A 14,685-nucleotide genomic window follows, 5' to 3' on the forward strand; every position below is an offset into this window, starting at 1 on the left:
GAAAATAAATGCATCCAGAATGGAGTTAAAACAGTGGGAGAATAGAGGCAGAGGAGGAAAGAAATGTGGATTTATTTCTCTGCCCCATAATTTATTAGTTCTGTAATCATCAACAGATGACTCAAACTGCAAGGTTCTGAGTGTTTTCACTGCTTTACCAGGTTAAAAATTCTGTCTGTATCTATTTCACAAGATTGTAGGATAAAATTCAGTAATGTAGGAAAGAGATTTATAAGCCATTGTTGTTATAAGAATGGATGACTAGGTAGATCAGAGTTATATAAATGGATGGATGTGAGAGTGGATAGATGGAAAAATAGATTAGATAGATAGATGGATAGAGAGATAAGGATATATATGCTTAACAAATGATTTCCTTCAGCCGTAGTACTTTCATTGTTTTTATCAAGGAATTAAAATGGGAGATACCCATTTTAAAGGGAGTATGAATGTGTTTACTCAAATCATTGTGAAATAAACACATGGAAAAATAAAGCAGTCTCAAATGCAGAGCACTGTGTCTACTGTAACATTGATGAGATAAGCTTTGTAATTGCAAAGAAAAGCACCACACAGAAGCTGCCCAACTCCTCCATGAAGTTTGACACTTGATTCCTTTGCTCTAAATTGCTTATTACACATCCAGAGTATTAAAACTTCCTGCTCACTGGCTGTAGAGAAATGCCTGCTCTTTGTAGTCAGAATTACCTCTCAGATACAATGATGAAATCCAGTTTACTTCTAATAGCCCACATCCTCTCCCTGCCATGACACACTATTACTCAGAAAAACTTAAGAAATCCGTGATACTTAAATTTTTAAGAAAACGATTTCAAACTAAAAATAATGATATGAATAAGGGAAAACTTTAACAAGTGTGTGAGATTTAAAAAGCATTCTTAATTTCACATTTTGATACACTGACACAGATGATATTATTTTAAAATATATTATTTTTATGAAAATAGTACATGAACATGATAACAACTCAAAGAATCCTGTAATCCAAATATCCCACCCTTTTTCCTTTTCTAGAGACAGGCTTTTGCTACTTTGATGATATCCCCATAATTCTAAACATTAGGCTTATCCTTCTCTGTCATGAAATAGCTATATATCTAGAATTAAGCAAGTTTCCAAGAAATCCTGCCCCCTTTTATTAGAAAATGGTATTAGAATCCAATGTCTGGTCACTAGATAAACATGAATTCTTTTTCTGGTGAAGGAATGCTAGTTAGTTCTCAATTAACACCTTAAATTACAGAAATAAGCCACCTATTTCCCAAAATCTAAAAACCCAAATTGAAAATTAAGCTTTTTCTCAAATCTAGCTCATGTTTCTTAATTGGGAGGGAAGGGACACTTTTGTGAATGACGTTCTCTGGATTCTGATATTTAGCATCATTTATGCTAAATATTCCTCCAGGGAAAGCCAAAAATACACATTCCCCTGATAAAATCTTGGATGATTGTGGAGTTTGAGAAAGGCTGGAATGAAACTGGAAATATCTTAGCATGTGTTCTAGGAAGCAGATGAGAAATCTACATGCCTCTTTTTTCCCCAGAACAATCAGAGCATTTTAGAAGCACTTTTATTCTTTTCTGAATCAGGCATTTCCAAATCATTTTAAGGAAAAAAGGGGCACAAGAATATCCTTATGTATTCATAAAAGCTGGTAAGATTTTCACTAGAGAATAACAAGTGAATTTGTTAATGTTCAGAGAAAGTCAACCTGTCAATTCTTTGCTAAGTATCTCATAAATACCAGGCACAGTGAAAGGATATAGTGTAGGCACACTTCTAAGAGTGATTTACTATCTAAACTGGGAAATTGTAAATAAAATATATGCACATCATTTTTTATGGGAATGGGTACAAGTTAAGGGCCAGTGGTAGTTGGTAGTGAATGGGACAAGCAAACTACCAGTTATCTGTTTGGTTGTTCCAGGAAATACATCATGAGAGGTGATGATTTCTTCATGGGCATAATAGGTTACAGGTTTCCCATCTTCTCAATTGAAAGTAAGTAGAAAATAGTGTTGGACACTGTAGGATTATACCTACAGAAGATCCTCTTTAATCATTATGTTCATTCAACAAATAATATTTAAGTACCTAGCTTTATTCTAGATGCTGAAATTCAACAGTGAACAGATGGAAAGAAATCATTGTTCTTATATTGCTTAATTCTAATGTATGTAATTCCTATTACATTCAATTCTATTGTATATCAATTATGTGAAATTATATATATGTATACATATATATCTGTATCTATCTCCTTTGCCAGTCTATCATCTCTACCTATCCATGTCTCTGTCTAATCATTTAGGTGATAGAAAGTGCATGCAATTATTCATTTCATTATGCTCAAGGATTTTGCCAAACAATAAAATTGAAAAGCATCCAAGAATTCAAGTGAAACTACAATTAATGATAGTGTGGTTTTAAATAATGTTAAGGGCACAGAGTTTTGAACTACTTCATACCTGATTCATCATCTTGCCCAAACTCCTGAGTATTAATATTGCCTTAGCAATGTTGCTGTTCCTCCTGCCTATGTCAGAAGAGAGTTTTGAGGTCCTGGTGATATGCCAGTGTAAATACATAATCACATCAACTCCCAAGATAAGATTTAAAATATCTTTCTACTTCAATGTGGCACATGATTGTGACATATTTTCAAATATAACGAAAGAGCAAATATCTTAAAATGTAGGTCCTCTTCCCATTTATGATTCCTAGAAAGCAGTTTGCCTCCACAGAGAATACAGTTATTAGGCTTTTCCTTGTGACTCTTATATACAAAATTCATTTATATAAAAGCATGAGTTTAATATATATTATTCTGCTTTTAATGAAAATTTTACCATTCTAAGCATGTAGTTCTCACTTTCACACTTTACAGTATATTATAGAGACCATTGCCTATATATTTGCTTTATTTTATCAATGTTTGCATCATATCTAATTTATCCAGTAGCCTTTTGATGACCATTTGTTTCCTATATTTTAGTACCATGGAAAGGGTTGCAATGATTGACTTTCTACATGAAAGTTACTATCTGGGTTGATGTCTATCTACAGTTTATTATTATAAACTGGGATTTTATAATAGAGATAATATGTCATTCCCTAAAAACATGTATACCCACTTAAACTCCTATCAAAAATATATGAGACTGATGGTTTATGTTTCCTTTTCCAGGACCATATGTTAACAAAAATTCACCAAAATGTCATTTAAGAAAATAGATGAAAACTATATGTAATTGGGATTTTTATTTCAATGTGTTTAACTATGAATGAAATTTAGTTCCTTTATATATATACATATAATTCTTTTGGTAAAGAGAAATGTCTCTTGTAAAATTGCTTCTTTTGCCCATTAGTCATTTGTATTGCCATTTTTAAGACTGATTTTTTACATTGACTTATACTTTTAAAAATACACTTTTGCATAATATATGTGTTTGAAATAAGTTTTACCACTTTGACACTTTTTTATTTTTACTATATGATTATTTATAGGAATAAATACCATAATTTATGTGAAGTAATTTGTCCCATTTCTGGCCTATAGCTAGATATAAGTAAATATTACTTCACTATGTGTTTCTATCTTATCTTCCTTGAAGAAAGTGTAGAGACACTCAAAAATATAGATGACTGAAATTCTATTGAAAAGCTTCAGTTATTCCTTTGAGCATTCAGAGGTAATTATCTAATTTCCTAGTGCTTAAGCTGTAAATTTGAAGTTTGAAAGAATGTTCTGATTTAGGACAAATGTCCACCTCTCTATCTTCTTAAACATGGGTAGTCTCAGTGTCTTCTTGTGTCTCCAAGAAATAACAGTGAGAGAGCCACAAAAATAATGAATAAGGGAAATAAATTAACTGTGGACCAGATGCTACAATTAAAAAGTACAAAGGTGAATGAGTGGTTGAATTTAGAATGGAAAAGAACCAGAAAGATTTGAGAGATAAAGTAAAAGGAAATGAACTTAGTCAAAGCAACAGATACAAATAAATACTCATGCTGAAACAGGCTGACAAGCTTGATACCTTGTTGTTCATTGTACTCTTTTTCTCTAATTATTACACAGTCATTTATTGGTAAGCTAAAATCTTGAATTTATTGTCTCTGTGTGTGTGTGTGTGTGTGTGTGTGTGTGTGCAAGATGTAGGTTATATTAAGGGAGATGCTTTAAAATGTTTATACAAGCATTCTTTGTTTAGAATCTTACTAGAAGTCTTTTGTGACTGCATTATGAGGTTCAAGGAACATAAAAGCTCATTGAAGTAAATTGTGCATAACTTTTCACTGTTTTTCTACACATTGTCTCTAATTTTATCAGATCCTTGCTAAATACAAGAAAGGCATTCAGATTTGGAAATTATCTACTTGTATGAAATCCACAAAATGAATGTTTAATCTATCTGAAGAATCACATGCTTTTTCATTATTTTCCTATTGCACCCTCCTATGCAATCAGATAAATAGTTTGACTAGATGTTATGAATTGCATTTCATGGTGAAAAGATCAACACACAGGGTAACTGATTAACCATTGTTAAAGGGAAGTTCCATGATCAAATGTGTATGTTTATTTTGTAGAATTATTCCTTTTCTCCTTGCAGAAGCACTATTTCTAACCTGTGCTTTCCCAAAATTGACTGAAATAATGCAGCAAAATAGCACTGTGGGCAGTAAATACTTAGGAAATGTCTGGAACAATTGGGTGACTTCTGTGACTGGCCACATACACACAAGTCTGGAATCAGTGGAAAGTCAGAGGTCACAGTGCAGGATGGTAAGTAAAGTCTTTCAAGGTGCCTTGCACCCTGCCCCTATTGGCACTGCAGGGTGTTTTGGAGTCACTTCCCTGTGAGAAAAAGAAGTAACCTCTACTAGAGGCAAGTCAAAGGAAGCCCAAGCAAGTTCTCATTATAGAATTAATAAATTAGGACTGCTAAATATAATCTCCAAGTGCAGACAAGCCCTGAGCAGGCAAGACAGGAACTCTGAGGTATCTTCCAGTAGAGAGGAGGCAAGGATTACATAAGAAAGATAAAGAGAGGGATCTTTTGGATTTAGCCACAGGCAGAATACTGGAAAAGGGTTGTTGCCCAATAAAAGGTGCACATAGGGCCAGTACCAACTCCAGATTTTGATTGGCAAAACAGGGGGGGCTAAGGACCAGCTCTGAAAAGAATATTTTATTTCTTTTTTTAATTAAAAATTTTAGCATTCCATTAAAGAAAGCCCCAGATATTTTTAATTATTAGCACTGCCCCAGGCAACAACATAATTAAGGGGTACATAAGAGACAAAGTTGCTAATCATGTGAAAGACATAACTACCAGAAGAGGCATACTTTCCCCCAAGAAAACATGGAGTGGAGCAGGGCCCAGCACAAGTGGTGCTCTCATTCAGAAAATTCAGACCCAAGGGGCTGGAAAGCAGAAATAGCTTAAGCCCACAATCTACCTCAGCTTCAACTATGCTCCTGGCAGGGACAGGATATGCTGAGTATTAAAGGCACTATACTGCTTTACATTCAAGGGAAGCTGTTGGCTGACAAGTGACATGATGAGCATGATAGGAAAAGCAGAGAATCAAGATGCAACACAGGAAAGGCTTGCACCCTTCTGGGTCTCATCCTCAGGGAAACTTGATTCTCATTATGCCATCTACCTGAGACTCAACCTTTCTCTAAAAGATGTCCATATAGGTAGGGTAAGAAACAGCAAAACAAAAGATGAAAAATTCTCGTCAATTAAAGAGAAGGTATGCTAGAATCTAGATTAAATTGACTTGAATATTAGATGGAAAACAAAGATAAACAACAAGAAAACCACAGACAAAAAGAAGGTGATGACCTCCAGAATAAGCTAATCAAGGAAAAAGATGCTTAGACATCAGCAAAAATCACAAGTCATGCTAGGAGCATGAAGATATAGTTCAATCAAAGGAATAAACCAACATTTTAAATGAGATACAGAAGTTAAAGCAACTAATTAAAGATGTTAAAGTAAATCTTCAAAATCAAATCAATGAGTTGATGGAAAATATGGTAAAAGGGTTGAAGGATGTAAGGAAAATATTGGGTGACCATACTGAATATCTCAAAATCTAGAAATACACAAATGCCAGTGTTATGTGAATGAAGTCACAATAAAAGAGGTGAAAAACACAAAAGGGACCTACAATAGCAGATTTTAAGAGGCAGAAGATGGGATTAATAAACTAGAAGACAGGACATTTGAAATCCTACAGATAGAAACTGATAGGGAAAAGGATGGAAAATATGTGCAGGATTACAGGAAACTGAATATCAACATCATGCACATGAACATACATGTTATAATTGTCCCAGAAGAAGAAAAGAAGGGAAAAGAAAGGGAAAACCATATTTTCCTTCAACTCATTGATTTGATTTTGAAGATTTATTTGAACATCTTTAATTAGTTGAATTAGTATCAGATAGAATGATGCATGAAATAATCATTGAAAATTTCCTAACTCTTATGAAAGACATACAAGTACACATCCAAGAAGCACAGTACCCCAAACAGAATGGATCTGAATAGCCTTTCTTCAAGATGCTTACTGATCAGATTATCAAATGCTTAAGACAAAGAGAGGCTTCTGAGAGCAACAAGAGAAAAAGCAATCTATCATATACAAGGGAAGATTGATAAGATCATGTGTGAATAAATCAGTACACACTATGAAGACAAAAAGGTGGTAGTATGATATATTTAAGATACCAAAAGTGAAAAACTGCCAACTGAGACTTCTATACCTGTGAAAAATATCCTTCAATAATGGAGGAGCAGTGCAATGGTGGCTCAGTGACAGAATTCTTGCCTGTCACGCCAGAGACATGGGTTCAATTACTGGTGCCTGCCCATGCAAAAAAGAAAAATGAGGGAGAGTTTAAAATATGTTCAGACACACAGACACTGTGAGATTGCATGAACAAGAAATCTTCTTTTCAAGAAATACTAAACGGAGCACTGCAGACAGGTAGTGCAAGACAGGGATGTTTAGAGAAGAGTGCGATTATGGTTGAAAGAGGAAAATTAAGGTCATATGACACCAGAGGGAAAGACAGAGGTCAAAAACTGGGACAGTATAAATTATTGAAATCTAGATGGGGCAATAATGGTGATTAAATGTAAAAATATAAGAAAGTTTTTACAGGAGGGAAAGCAAATTTATGCCAACATTCCAAGGTGGTGAAAATGTGATAATATATGGGAAAATCAATCCAAACATGGGCATATAATTAACAATAGCATTGTAATATTCTTCCATTCATTAAAACAAAGGCAATGTACCAAAGCAAATGTCAATAAAAGGGAAGTATAAGGGAGGGGTTTTGATGCATGTTGTTGTTGTTTGCCTTTTTATTTTCTTATTTATTTCTTTCTCTTCTTTCTTTACATAAGAAATGTAAATGTTCTCATACAGATTATGGTAGTGAATTCATAACTATGTGAGTATACCAGGAGCCATTGATTGTTTACTTAGAATGTAGTGTGGTATATGAATATAACTTAAACAAATAAACAGAGAAATACAAGCACTGGAGAAGATGTAGGGAGAGAGGTTTACCTATTCACTTTTGGTGAGGCTGTAGATTGGTCTAGTCCCTCTGGATAGAATGTGGTGTTTCCACAGAAGGCTAAGTATAAGGTTGCCATATAATCCTACAACTTTGTTATTCGGTATATACTTGGAAGACCTGAAAGAAGGGACATGAATGGACATTTGCATGCTGGTGTTTATGGTGGAAATGATTTACAATAGAAGGAGGTGGTCTAAGGGTAGAAGGACTGAAGAGCAGAAAGGTGAATTGTGGTGTATACATACAATAGATGATTGACTGGCTGCCAGAAGGTATGAAGTTGTGAAGCATGCAACTATGTGAACGGACCTTCAGGACATTATGTTGAGTGAAATAAGCCAAAAATGCCTCTCTAATATGGAGTAAGTATTAATGAGCAGATTTTGAGAATTGAATTCAAGAACATAGATTTTCATGAGATAGAATGTGGGCAGAAATTGAGTAACTGATAATTAAGGAGTACAGAATGTTCAGTAACTCTGGTGGGGATTTGCTTATGATTATGACCATCAATTTCACTGCCATACTTGAGAGCTCCATTTATTTGTTTCTACAGATATTTTTGTCCTTTGCTGACATCTGCTTTTCAGATTTCACATCCCCTTTACTAAGTGTGCATGCACTCTCTGCAAAGAAAATCATATCCTACAATATGTTCATGGCACAAGGTTTTGTACTATATTTATTGGGCTGTATGGAGATCTTTGTCCTTATCCTCATGGCTATTGATTGAAATAGGCCCTTATGTTATACAACCATCATGAAATAGAAGGTCTACATTACTTTGATTATTCTTGCATGGATAGGTCCTTCACACATTCTATGTCTCAGATTGTCCTTGCCTTGAGATTGCTTTTGTGTGGACCCAACTTTATTGATCTTTGCTGTGATGTACAGCCTTTTTTGAAATTTGTCTGCATGGACACTTACATGATCAACATACTGTTGATTCCCAATAGTGGGGCCCTTTGCTCTAGCAATTTTATGGCTCTAATTATCTCATACATTGCTATCTTGCCTTGTGTGCAAAACCACTGTGAAGAAGGGAGGAAAAAAGTCCTCTCAACTTGCACATCCCCCATTAACATAGTCATCTTATTCTTTGGTCTATGCATATTTATGTATATATATCCCACAGCCACTTTCACATGAACAATATGGTGACAGTATTTTATACCCTTGAAACACACTTTCTGAAACCACTCATCTATACACTAAGTGAAAATGCCATGAAAAAGTTATAGTGTATCATAATTACTTCAGAAGTCAAAGGATGACTTGAGGGCCTAATTACTTATTCAGTCATGGTTTGACTAAATCAGTACCTATATCAAATATGAGAACATTGGATTTTGTGATGAACATGTAGTCTTATATAGTGTTACTATTTTTTTCTATTTCACAGATGAGATGTGTGTCAAGTTACCATCCTTTGTATGAGAGAAAGATGAGTGTCATATTTATTAAGATAATTTTGGACCAAGAGTCTTTCCACTAGCAAGATTATCTGCTACTCCAACCAAATCATGTCTAGCATTTATGACTGACTTCCCCTATGCATTCTTATCCCTAGTGCACCTGATGTGCTAATTTATTTCTTTGTTCTGGTCTTAGCCGGTTATCGTTGGCATTATTAACTGTGAACTCCATGTTGAACTGTAAATATATAGTTATGCGCTATGAAGAATAATATTTACTCAATAACAGCCTTTCAAGGGCAACTATAAATAAAGTAAATAATTTGTTAATTTGTCTATAATACATTTCCAATTTAATGTTCAACTTCCTCTTGAATTACCTCCAGGGAAATCTGTGTACCAAGACCAACCTGTAAAGAATCATTAAAGGAAGTTCTCTAAACAGAAAGGAAATGATGCAAGAAAGAACCTTGGTATAACAGAAAGGTAAAAGGGATGCAATATAAAAATATGGTTAAATACAATAATCTGTCCTTGTCTTAAGTTTTCTAAATTATGTTTGGTTATTGAAGCAAAAATTGTAAAAACATGACATGTTTCTAAATTCATGTAGAAAAAATATTTAAGAAAATTTTATTATAAGTGGAGTTGAGGGGTAAAGTGGCAGAAATTAAGTTATTTATATTTAAGCAGAACTTGCAAAATGACCAAGCCAGTAGAAAAGTTACTTGTATAATAGATAACTTATGTATATATACTGCAATACCCACAGCAACCACTAAAAAACCTATGTGTAGAGATACAACCAAAACCACTATAGCTAAGTCAAAATAAAATTCTTAAAAATATTCATGTAACCCACAGGAAGATAGAATAAAAGCAGAGCAGTGAAAAACAGAGAGTATGACCAAAGAAAAATAAAACATAAAATAGAAGACTTACACAGTAATCTATTGAGAATCATATTAAATGTAAATGATGTAACCAAGCAAATTGTCAGATATTGGCAGAGTGAACAATCATGACTTAAATTTATACTTTCTACAACAAATTCCCTAAAAATACAGTGACACAGTGTGGAAGAAAATAAAATGATGGAAAAGACGTAAAATTAAATATTAAAAGAAGGAAAGTAGGAATGCCAATATCATGTAAAGTAGAAATCAGCACAAACAAAATTAACAGAGATAGAGTTATTAATGATATAAGGGTCAATCTTTCATCATTAAAATCAACTTAACATTAACAGAATACGTTTTCAGATGTCTATACTACACATACCAGGTTAAACCATATCTTGGGCCATAATTACAATTATCTCAAAATATGGTTTAATTTTCTGAAAAAGTTAAATCTATGGCCACTATATGTAACAGCCATTCTACTCTTAGGAATTTACAAAAAAGAAATGATAGCATATGTCTATACAAAAGCTTTTATAACAATGTCTATGGCAGTTATTTGTAATAACCCAAAACTGGAAACAATGCAAATGTTCATGAAGAGAGGAAAATATAAACAAAGTCTTGAATATCTGTATAGTGGATTAGTACCCTGCTATAAAAAGAATGAGCAATTGATAAATGCTGCAAGATGGATAAATCTCAAAATAATAATATTGCATAAAATAAACCAGAGAAAAATAGGTATTTTATAATTCCATTTATATAAAATTCTAGAAAATGAAAATTAATCTATGGTGACAGAAAACAAATCAGTTGTTGCCTAGGGAAAGCCTGTAGGAACAATGAAAATGCTCATTAAACTGAATGTGGTTATGGATTCGTAGGTGTATAGATAAATAAAAATGTACCAAATGATACATCTTCAATAACAAAAGTAATAATACACATTTTATAAATATATGTGCATCTAAGTATATATATGACATATATGATATAAAACTCTTACAAATATGTTTCCATTTACCCCTTATTGTTTGTACTATTATTTAATTATTTTTTTAATATTTAAATTATTGAACTGTATTAAAATAACCTGATCTGTGTAAAAATGGAATCCTAGAAAATGAGGAGAAAGAGAATAGAGCAGAAAAATTATTGGAAGTAATATTGAAATTGTATTTGATTATGAAAATTAGTGCAACCAAGGCAGGAAAATAAATATTATACCATAACTACATTGATCATTCTCAAAAATCTGAAATCCAAATATAAACATATAATCTAAGAATCACTCTGAGGCAAAAAGTGATATTCAATCATATTATATACCAGTCAACATGGATAGTAATGATGACTGACTTCTTATCAGAAACTATGGAGGTTACAATGTAATAGAAAAACACCATTAAATTGCCTTAAAGAGAAAAAGAAAAAGGGAAAAAGTTAATACAAAATATTGTATTGAGTGAAAACATCTTTCCTAAATACAGTCAAAGTAATGACATTTTCAGATAATCAAAAGAAGAGATAAGTGATTAAGAAATACCAACTGGAAAATATGTTAGATGAAATTCAGAACTCCGGAAAGAAATTGATATTATTAAAATATATATTACCATATATTTGTTTTCTTCTTAAGTTATTTAACATAGAATTCATAAAAAAGCAAAATAATAGCAAATAAATTGCAAGTTTTATAATATATGAAGAAGAAATGTATATGGAAATAGCACAAAACAGTAAAGAGGAAACAGGAATCACCCTTTTAAGGTATTTATATCATATAAAAATAATCAGTTAAATTTAAAGCAATTTACAATTTAATTATATTTGCATTGAAAATATATCTAATTAAATGTACAGGTATTTCATTATATTTATTGCAGTAATAACTATATTAATTACAATAATATTATATTATATTATTATATTATATTGAGTTGAGAGGTTGCCTTGGAGGTTATTCTTATGCATTATGTAAATATCCCCCTTTTAGTCTAAGGTGTATTAGAGAGACTAGAGGGAGGTGCCTGAAACTGCAGAGCTGTGTTCCATTAGTCATGTTACTTGAAGACAATTCTATAATGATATAGCCTTTGCAATGTGACCGTGTGATTGTGGAAACCTTGTGACTGATGTTCCTTTTATCTATGGTATGGACAGATAAGTAAAGTTTATGGATTAAAAATAAACAAATAATAGGGGAACAAATATCTAAAAAGATAGATGATACATGGGGGAAATGTATCTATTGCAAACTATGAACTGTGGTTAACAGTAATATTCTAATATTCTTTCATTAACAGTAAACAAATGTACCACACCAATACAATGGGTCAATGGGTGGGTCTTGGAGGAGGGATAAGGGGTATGGGAGGATTTGGGTTTTGTTTTTTATTTTTATTTCCATTCTGTTGCAAGGAAAATGTTATAAAATTGATTATGGGGCTGTATGCACAACTATGTGATAATACTGTGAGCCAGTGATTGTATATTTCTGGTGATTTGTGTGGTGTGTGAGTATACCTCAATAAAACTGTATTTTAAAAAAATGAAGCTACACATAAAAAAAAACTACCGTGTAGCCCCCAAAAATTTAATAAAGGAATTATGTTTTTTTAAAAAAAACATAAAAAATCCCCACAAATTACATTGCAGAAATAGGAAAACTAATAACCAAATTTATTTGGAAGAGCAGCGTGCCCCAAAATATCTAAAAATATAGCTAAAAATATCTTCAGAAAAAGAAATGAAATGGAAGACTTCACACCACCTGACTTTAAAGCATATTATGAAGCTGTAGTGGTCAAAAGAGCATAGTAATGGCATAAACATAAATACACTGACCAGTAGAATCAAATTGAGTGTTCAGAAATAGACCATCTCATTTCATCTATGTAAAACTGACCTTTGATAAGATAGTCAAGCCAAGCTATTTGGGAAAGAGCAGCCTCTTCAGTAAGTGGTGCTTGGAGAACTGGATATCCATATGGAAAACAATGAATGAATATCCATATGTCACACCTTATACAAAAATTAACTCAAAAATGAATCAAAGACTGAGATATTAGAGCTAAGACCATAAAACTTTTAGAAGAAAATGTAGGGGATATCTTATAAATCATGTAATAGGAGTCAGTTTCCTAGACCTTACACCCAAAGCATAAGCATTGAAGAAAGAAATAGATAAATAGAATCTCCTCAAAAATAAACACTTTTGTGCATCAAAAAACTTCATCAGGAAAGTAAAAAGGCAGACCACACAATGAGAGACAATATTTGGAAAACACATATCAGATAAGCATTCAGTTTCCAGAGTATATAAGGAAATTCCTCAGCTCAACAACAAAAAGACAAACAACTGAATTACAAAATGGGTAAAAGATATGAAGAGATATTTTTCAGAAGAGGAAATACAAATGGCTAAAATGCATATGAAATGATGCAAACTTCACTTGTTATTAGGGAAATGCAAATCAAAACCACAATGAAATATCATCTCACACCCACTAGAATATTCATTACCAAAAACAAACAACAACAACAAAAAAACAAGACAACACCACGTGCAGGAGATGACATGGAGAAAGAGGCACATTCATCCACTGGTGGAGGGGATGTAAAATGGTACAACCACTCTGGAAGACAATTTGCTTGTTCCTCAGAAAGCTAAATATAGAATTGCCATATGATCCAGCAATTTCATTACTAGGTATATATTCAGTGGAACTAAAGCAAGGGCACAAATGGGCATTTGCACACTGAAATTTATAACAGCATTATTTACAATTGCTAAAGATGGAAACGGCCCAAAAGTCAGGAATGGATAGCACAATAGTACCTGACTGTAGTACAACTATATAAGTACACAGAAGGAAATCAAATATGAGGATGATTGAGGGAGAATGGATGGGGTATTTATGAAGACAGAAGGAAAGATAGGAGAAAAAGACTGACATGATATAACTTAGGAATGCAAAGAGAGGGCAATGATGGTGAGTAAATTTTACAAATAAAAAATACTTTTGCAGGAAGGAGAATAAAAGAATGTCAAAATTGCAAGGTGTTTAAAATGAATGGTATACAGGAAAATGTACAACTGATGCAAGTTAGGGTTTATAGTGAACACCAATATTGTAATATACTTCCACTGAATGTAAAAAAGGCATTATGCCAAACTAAATGTCAACATGTGGGGGTATGGGAGAGGGGTTATTATTCTTTGTGGAAGAAAAGGAAATGACTTCCTATATATTATGGTGATAAATGCATGTCTATTTACTTAGGTTTGATTGTGTGATGTGCAAATAAAACTGTTTAAAACTGAACAGAGAGGGTGGTGTGATGGTGGCTCAGGGTCAGAATTCTGGCTTGCCATGCCAGAGACCAAGATTTGCTTCCTGGTGCCTGTCCATGCAAAAAATAAAAAATAAACAAAGTAAACAGAGAAAAAAATGCTAGAGAAATTTGAGAGAATGAGATGTACCTATCTACTGTTGGTAAGGAAACTGATAGGTGCAGCCCCTTGAAGGGCCATGTAGTGGTTAGACATGAGGCTCAGGTGGGTTTAACAAATGACCTTTTTTTTTTTGCTCTGATGTGGCCTCTCTCTTTAAGCAAAATCCTCACCCTACACGGGACATGACTTTCAGGGATGTAAATCTCCCTGGCAAAGAAGGACATAACTCATGGTACTCACCAGGATGGCATCATGGGATTGAGAAA

General features: G+C 33.2%; 1 long non-coding RNA gene across 1 annotated transcript in view; it reads left to right on the forward strand.

The window, feature by feature from the left end:
• Window positions 1-14,685, forward strand: part of LOC143679195 (uncharacterized) — a 114,988-nt gene that overhangs the window by 66,252 nt on the left and 34,051 nt on the right. The window contains exon 2 of the long non-coding RNA XR_013173581.1: window positions 9,442-9,541. This is a non-coding gene — a long non-coding RNA (uncharacterized LOC143679195). The remainder of the gene's footprint in view (window positions 1-9,441; window positions 9,542-14,685) is intronic.

The sequence above is a fragment of the Tamandua tetradactyla genome, chromosome 4, assembly GCF_023851605.1.
Source record: "Tamandua tetradactyla isolate mTamTet1 chromosome 4, mTamTet1.pri, whole genome shotgun sequence".
NCBI lineage: Eukaryota > Metazoa > Chordata > Mammalia > Pilosa > Myrmecophagidae > Tamandua > Tamandua tetradactyla.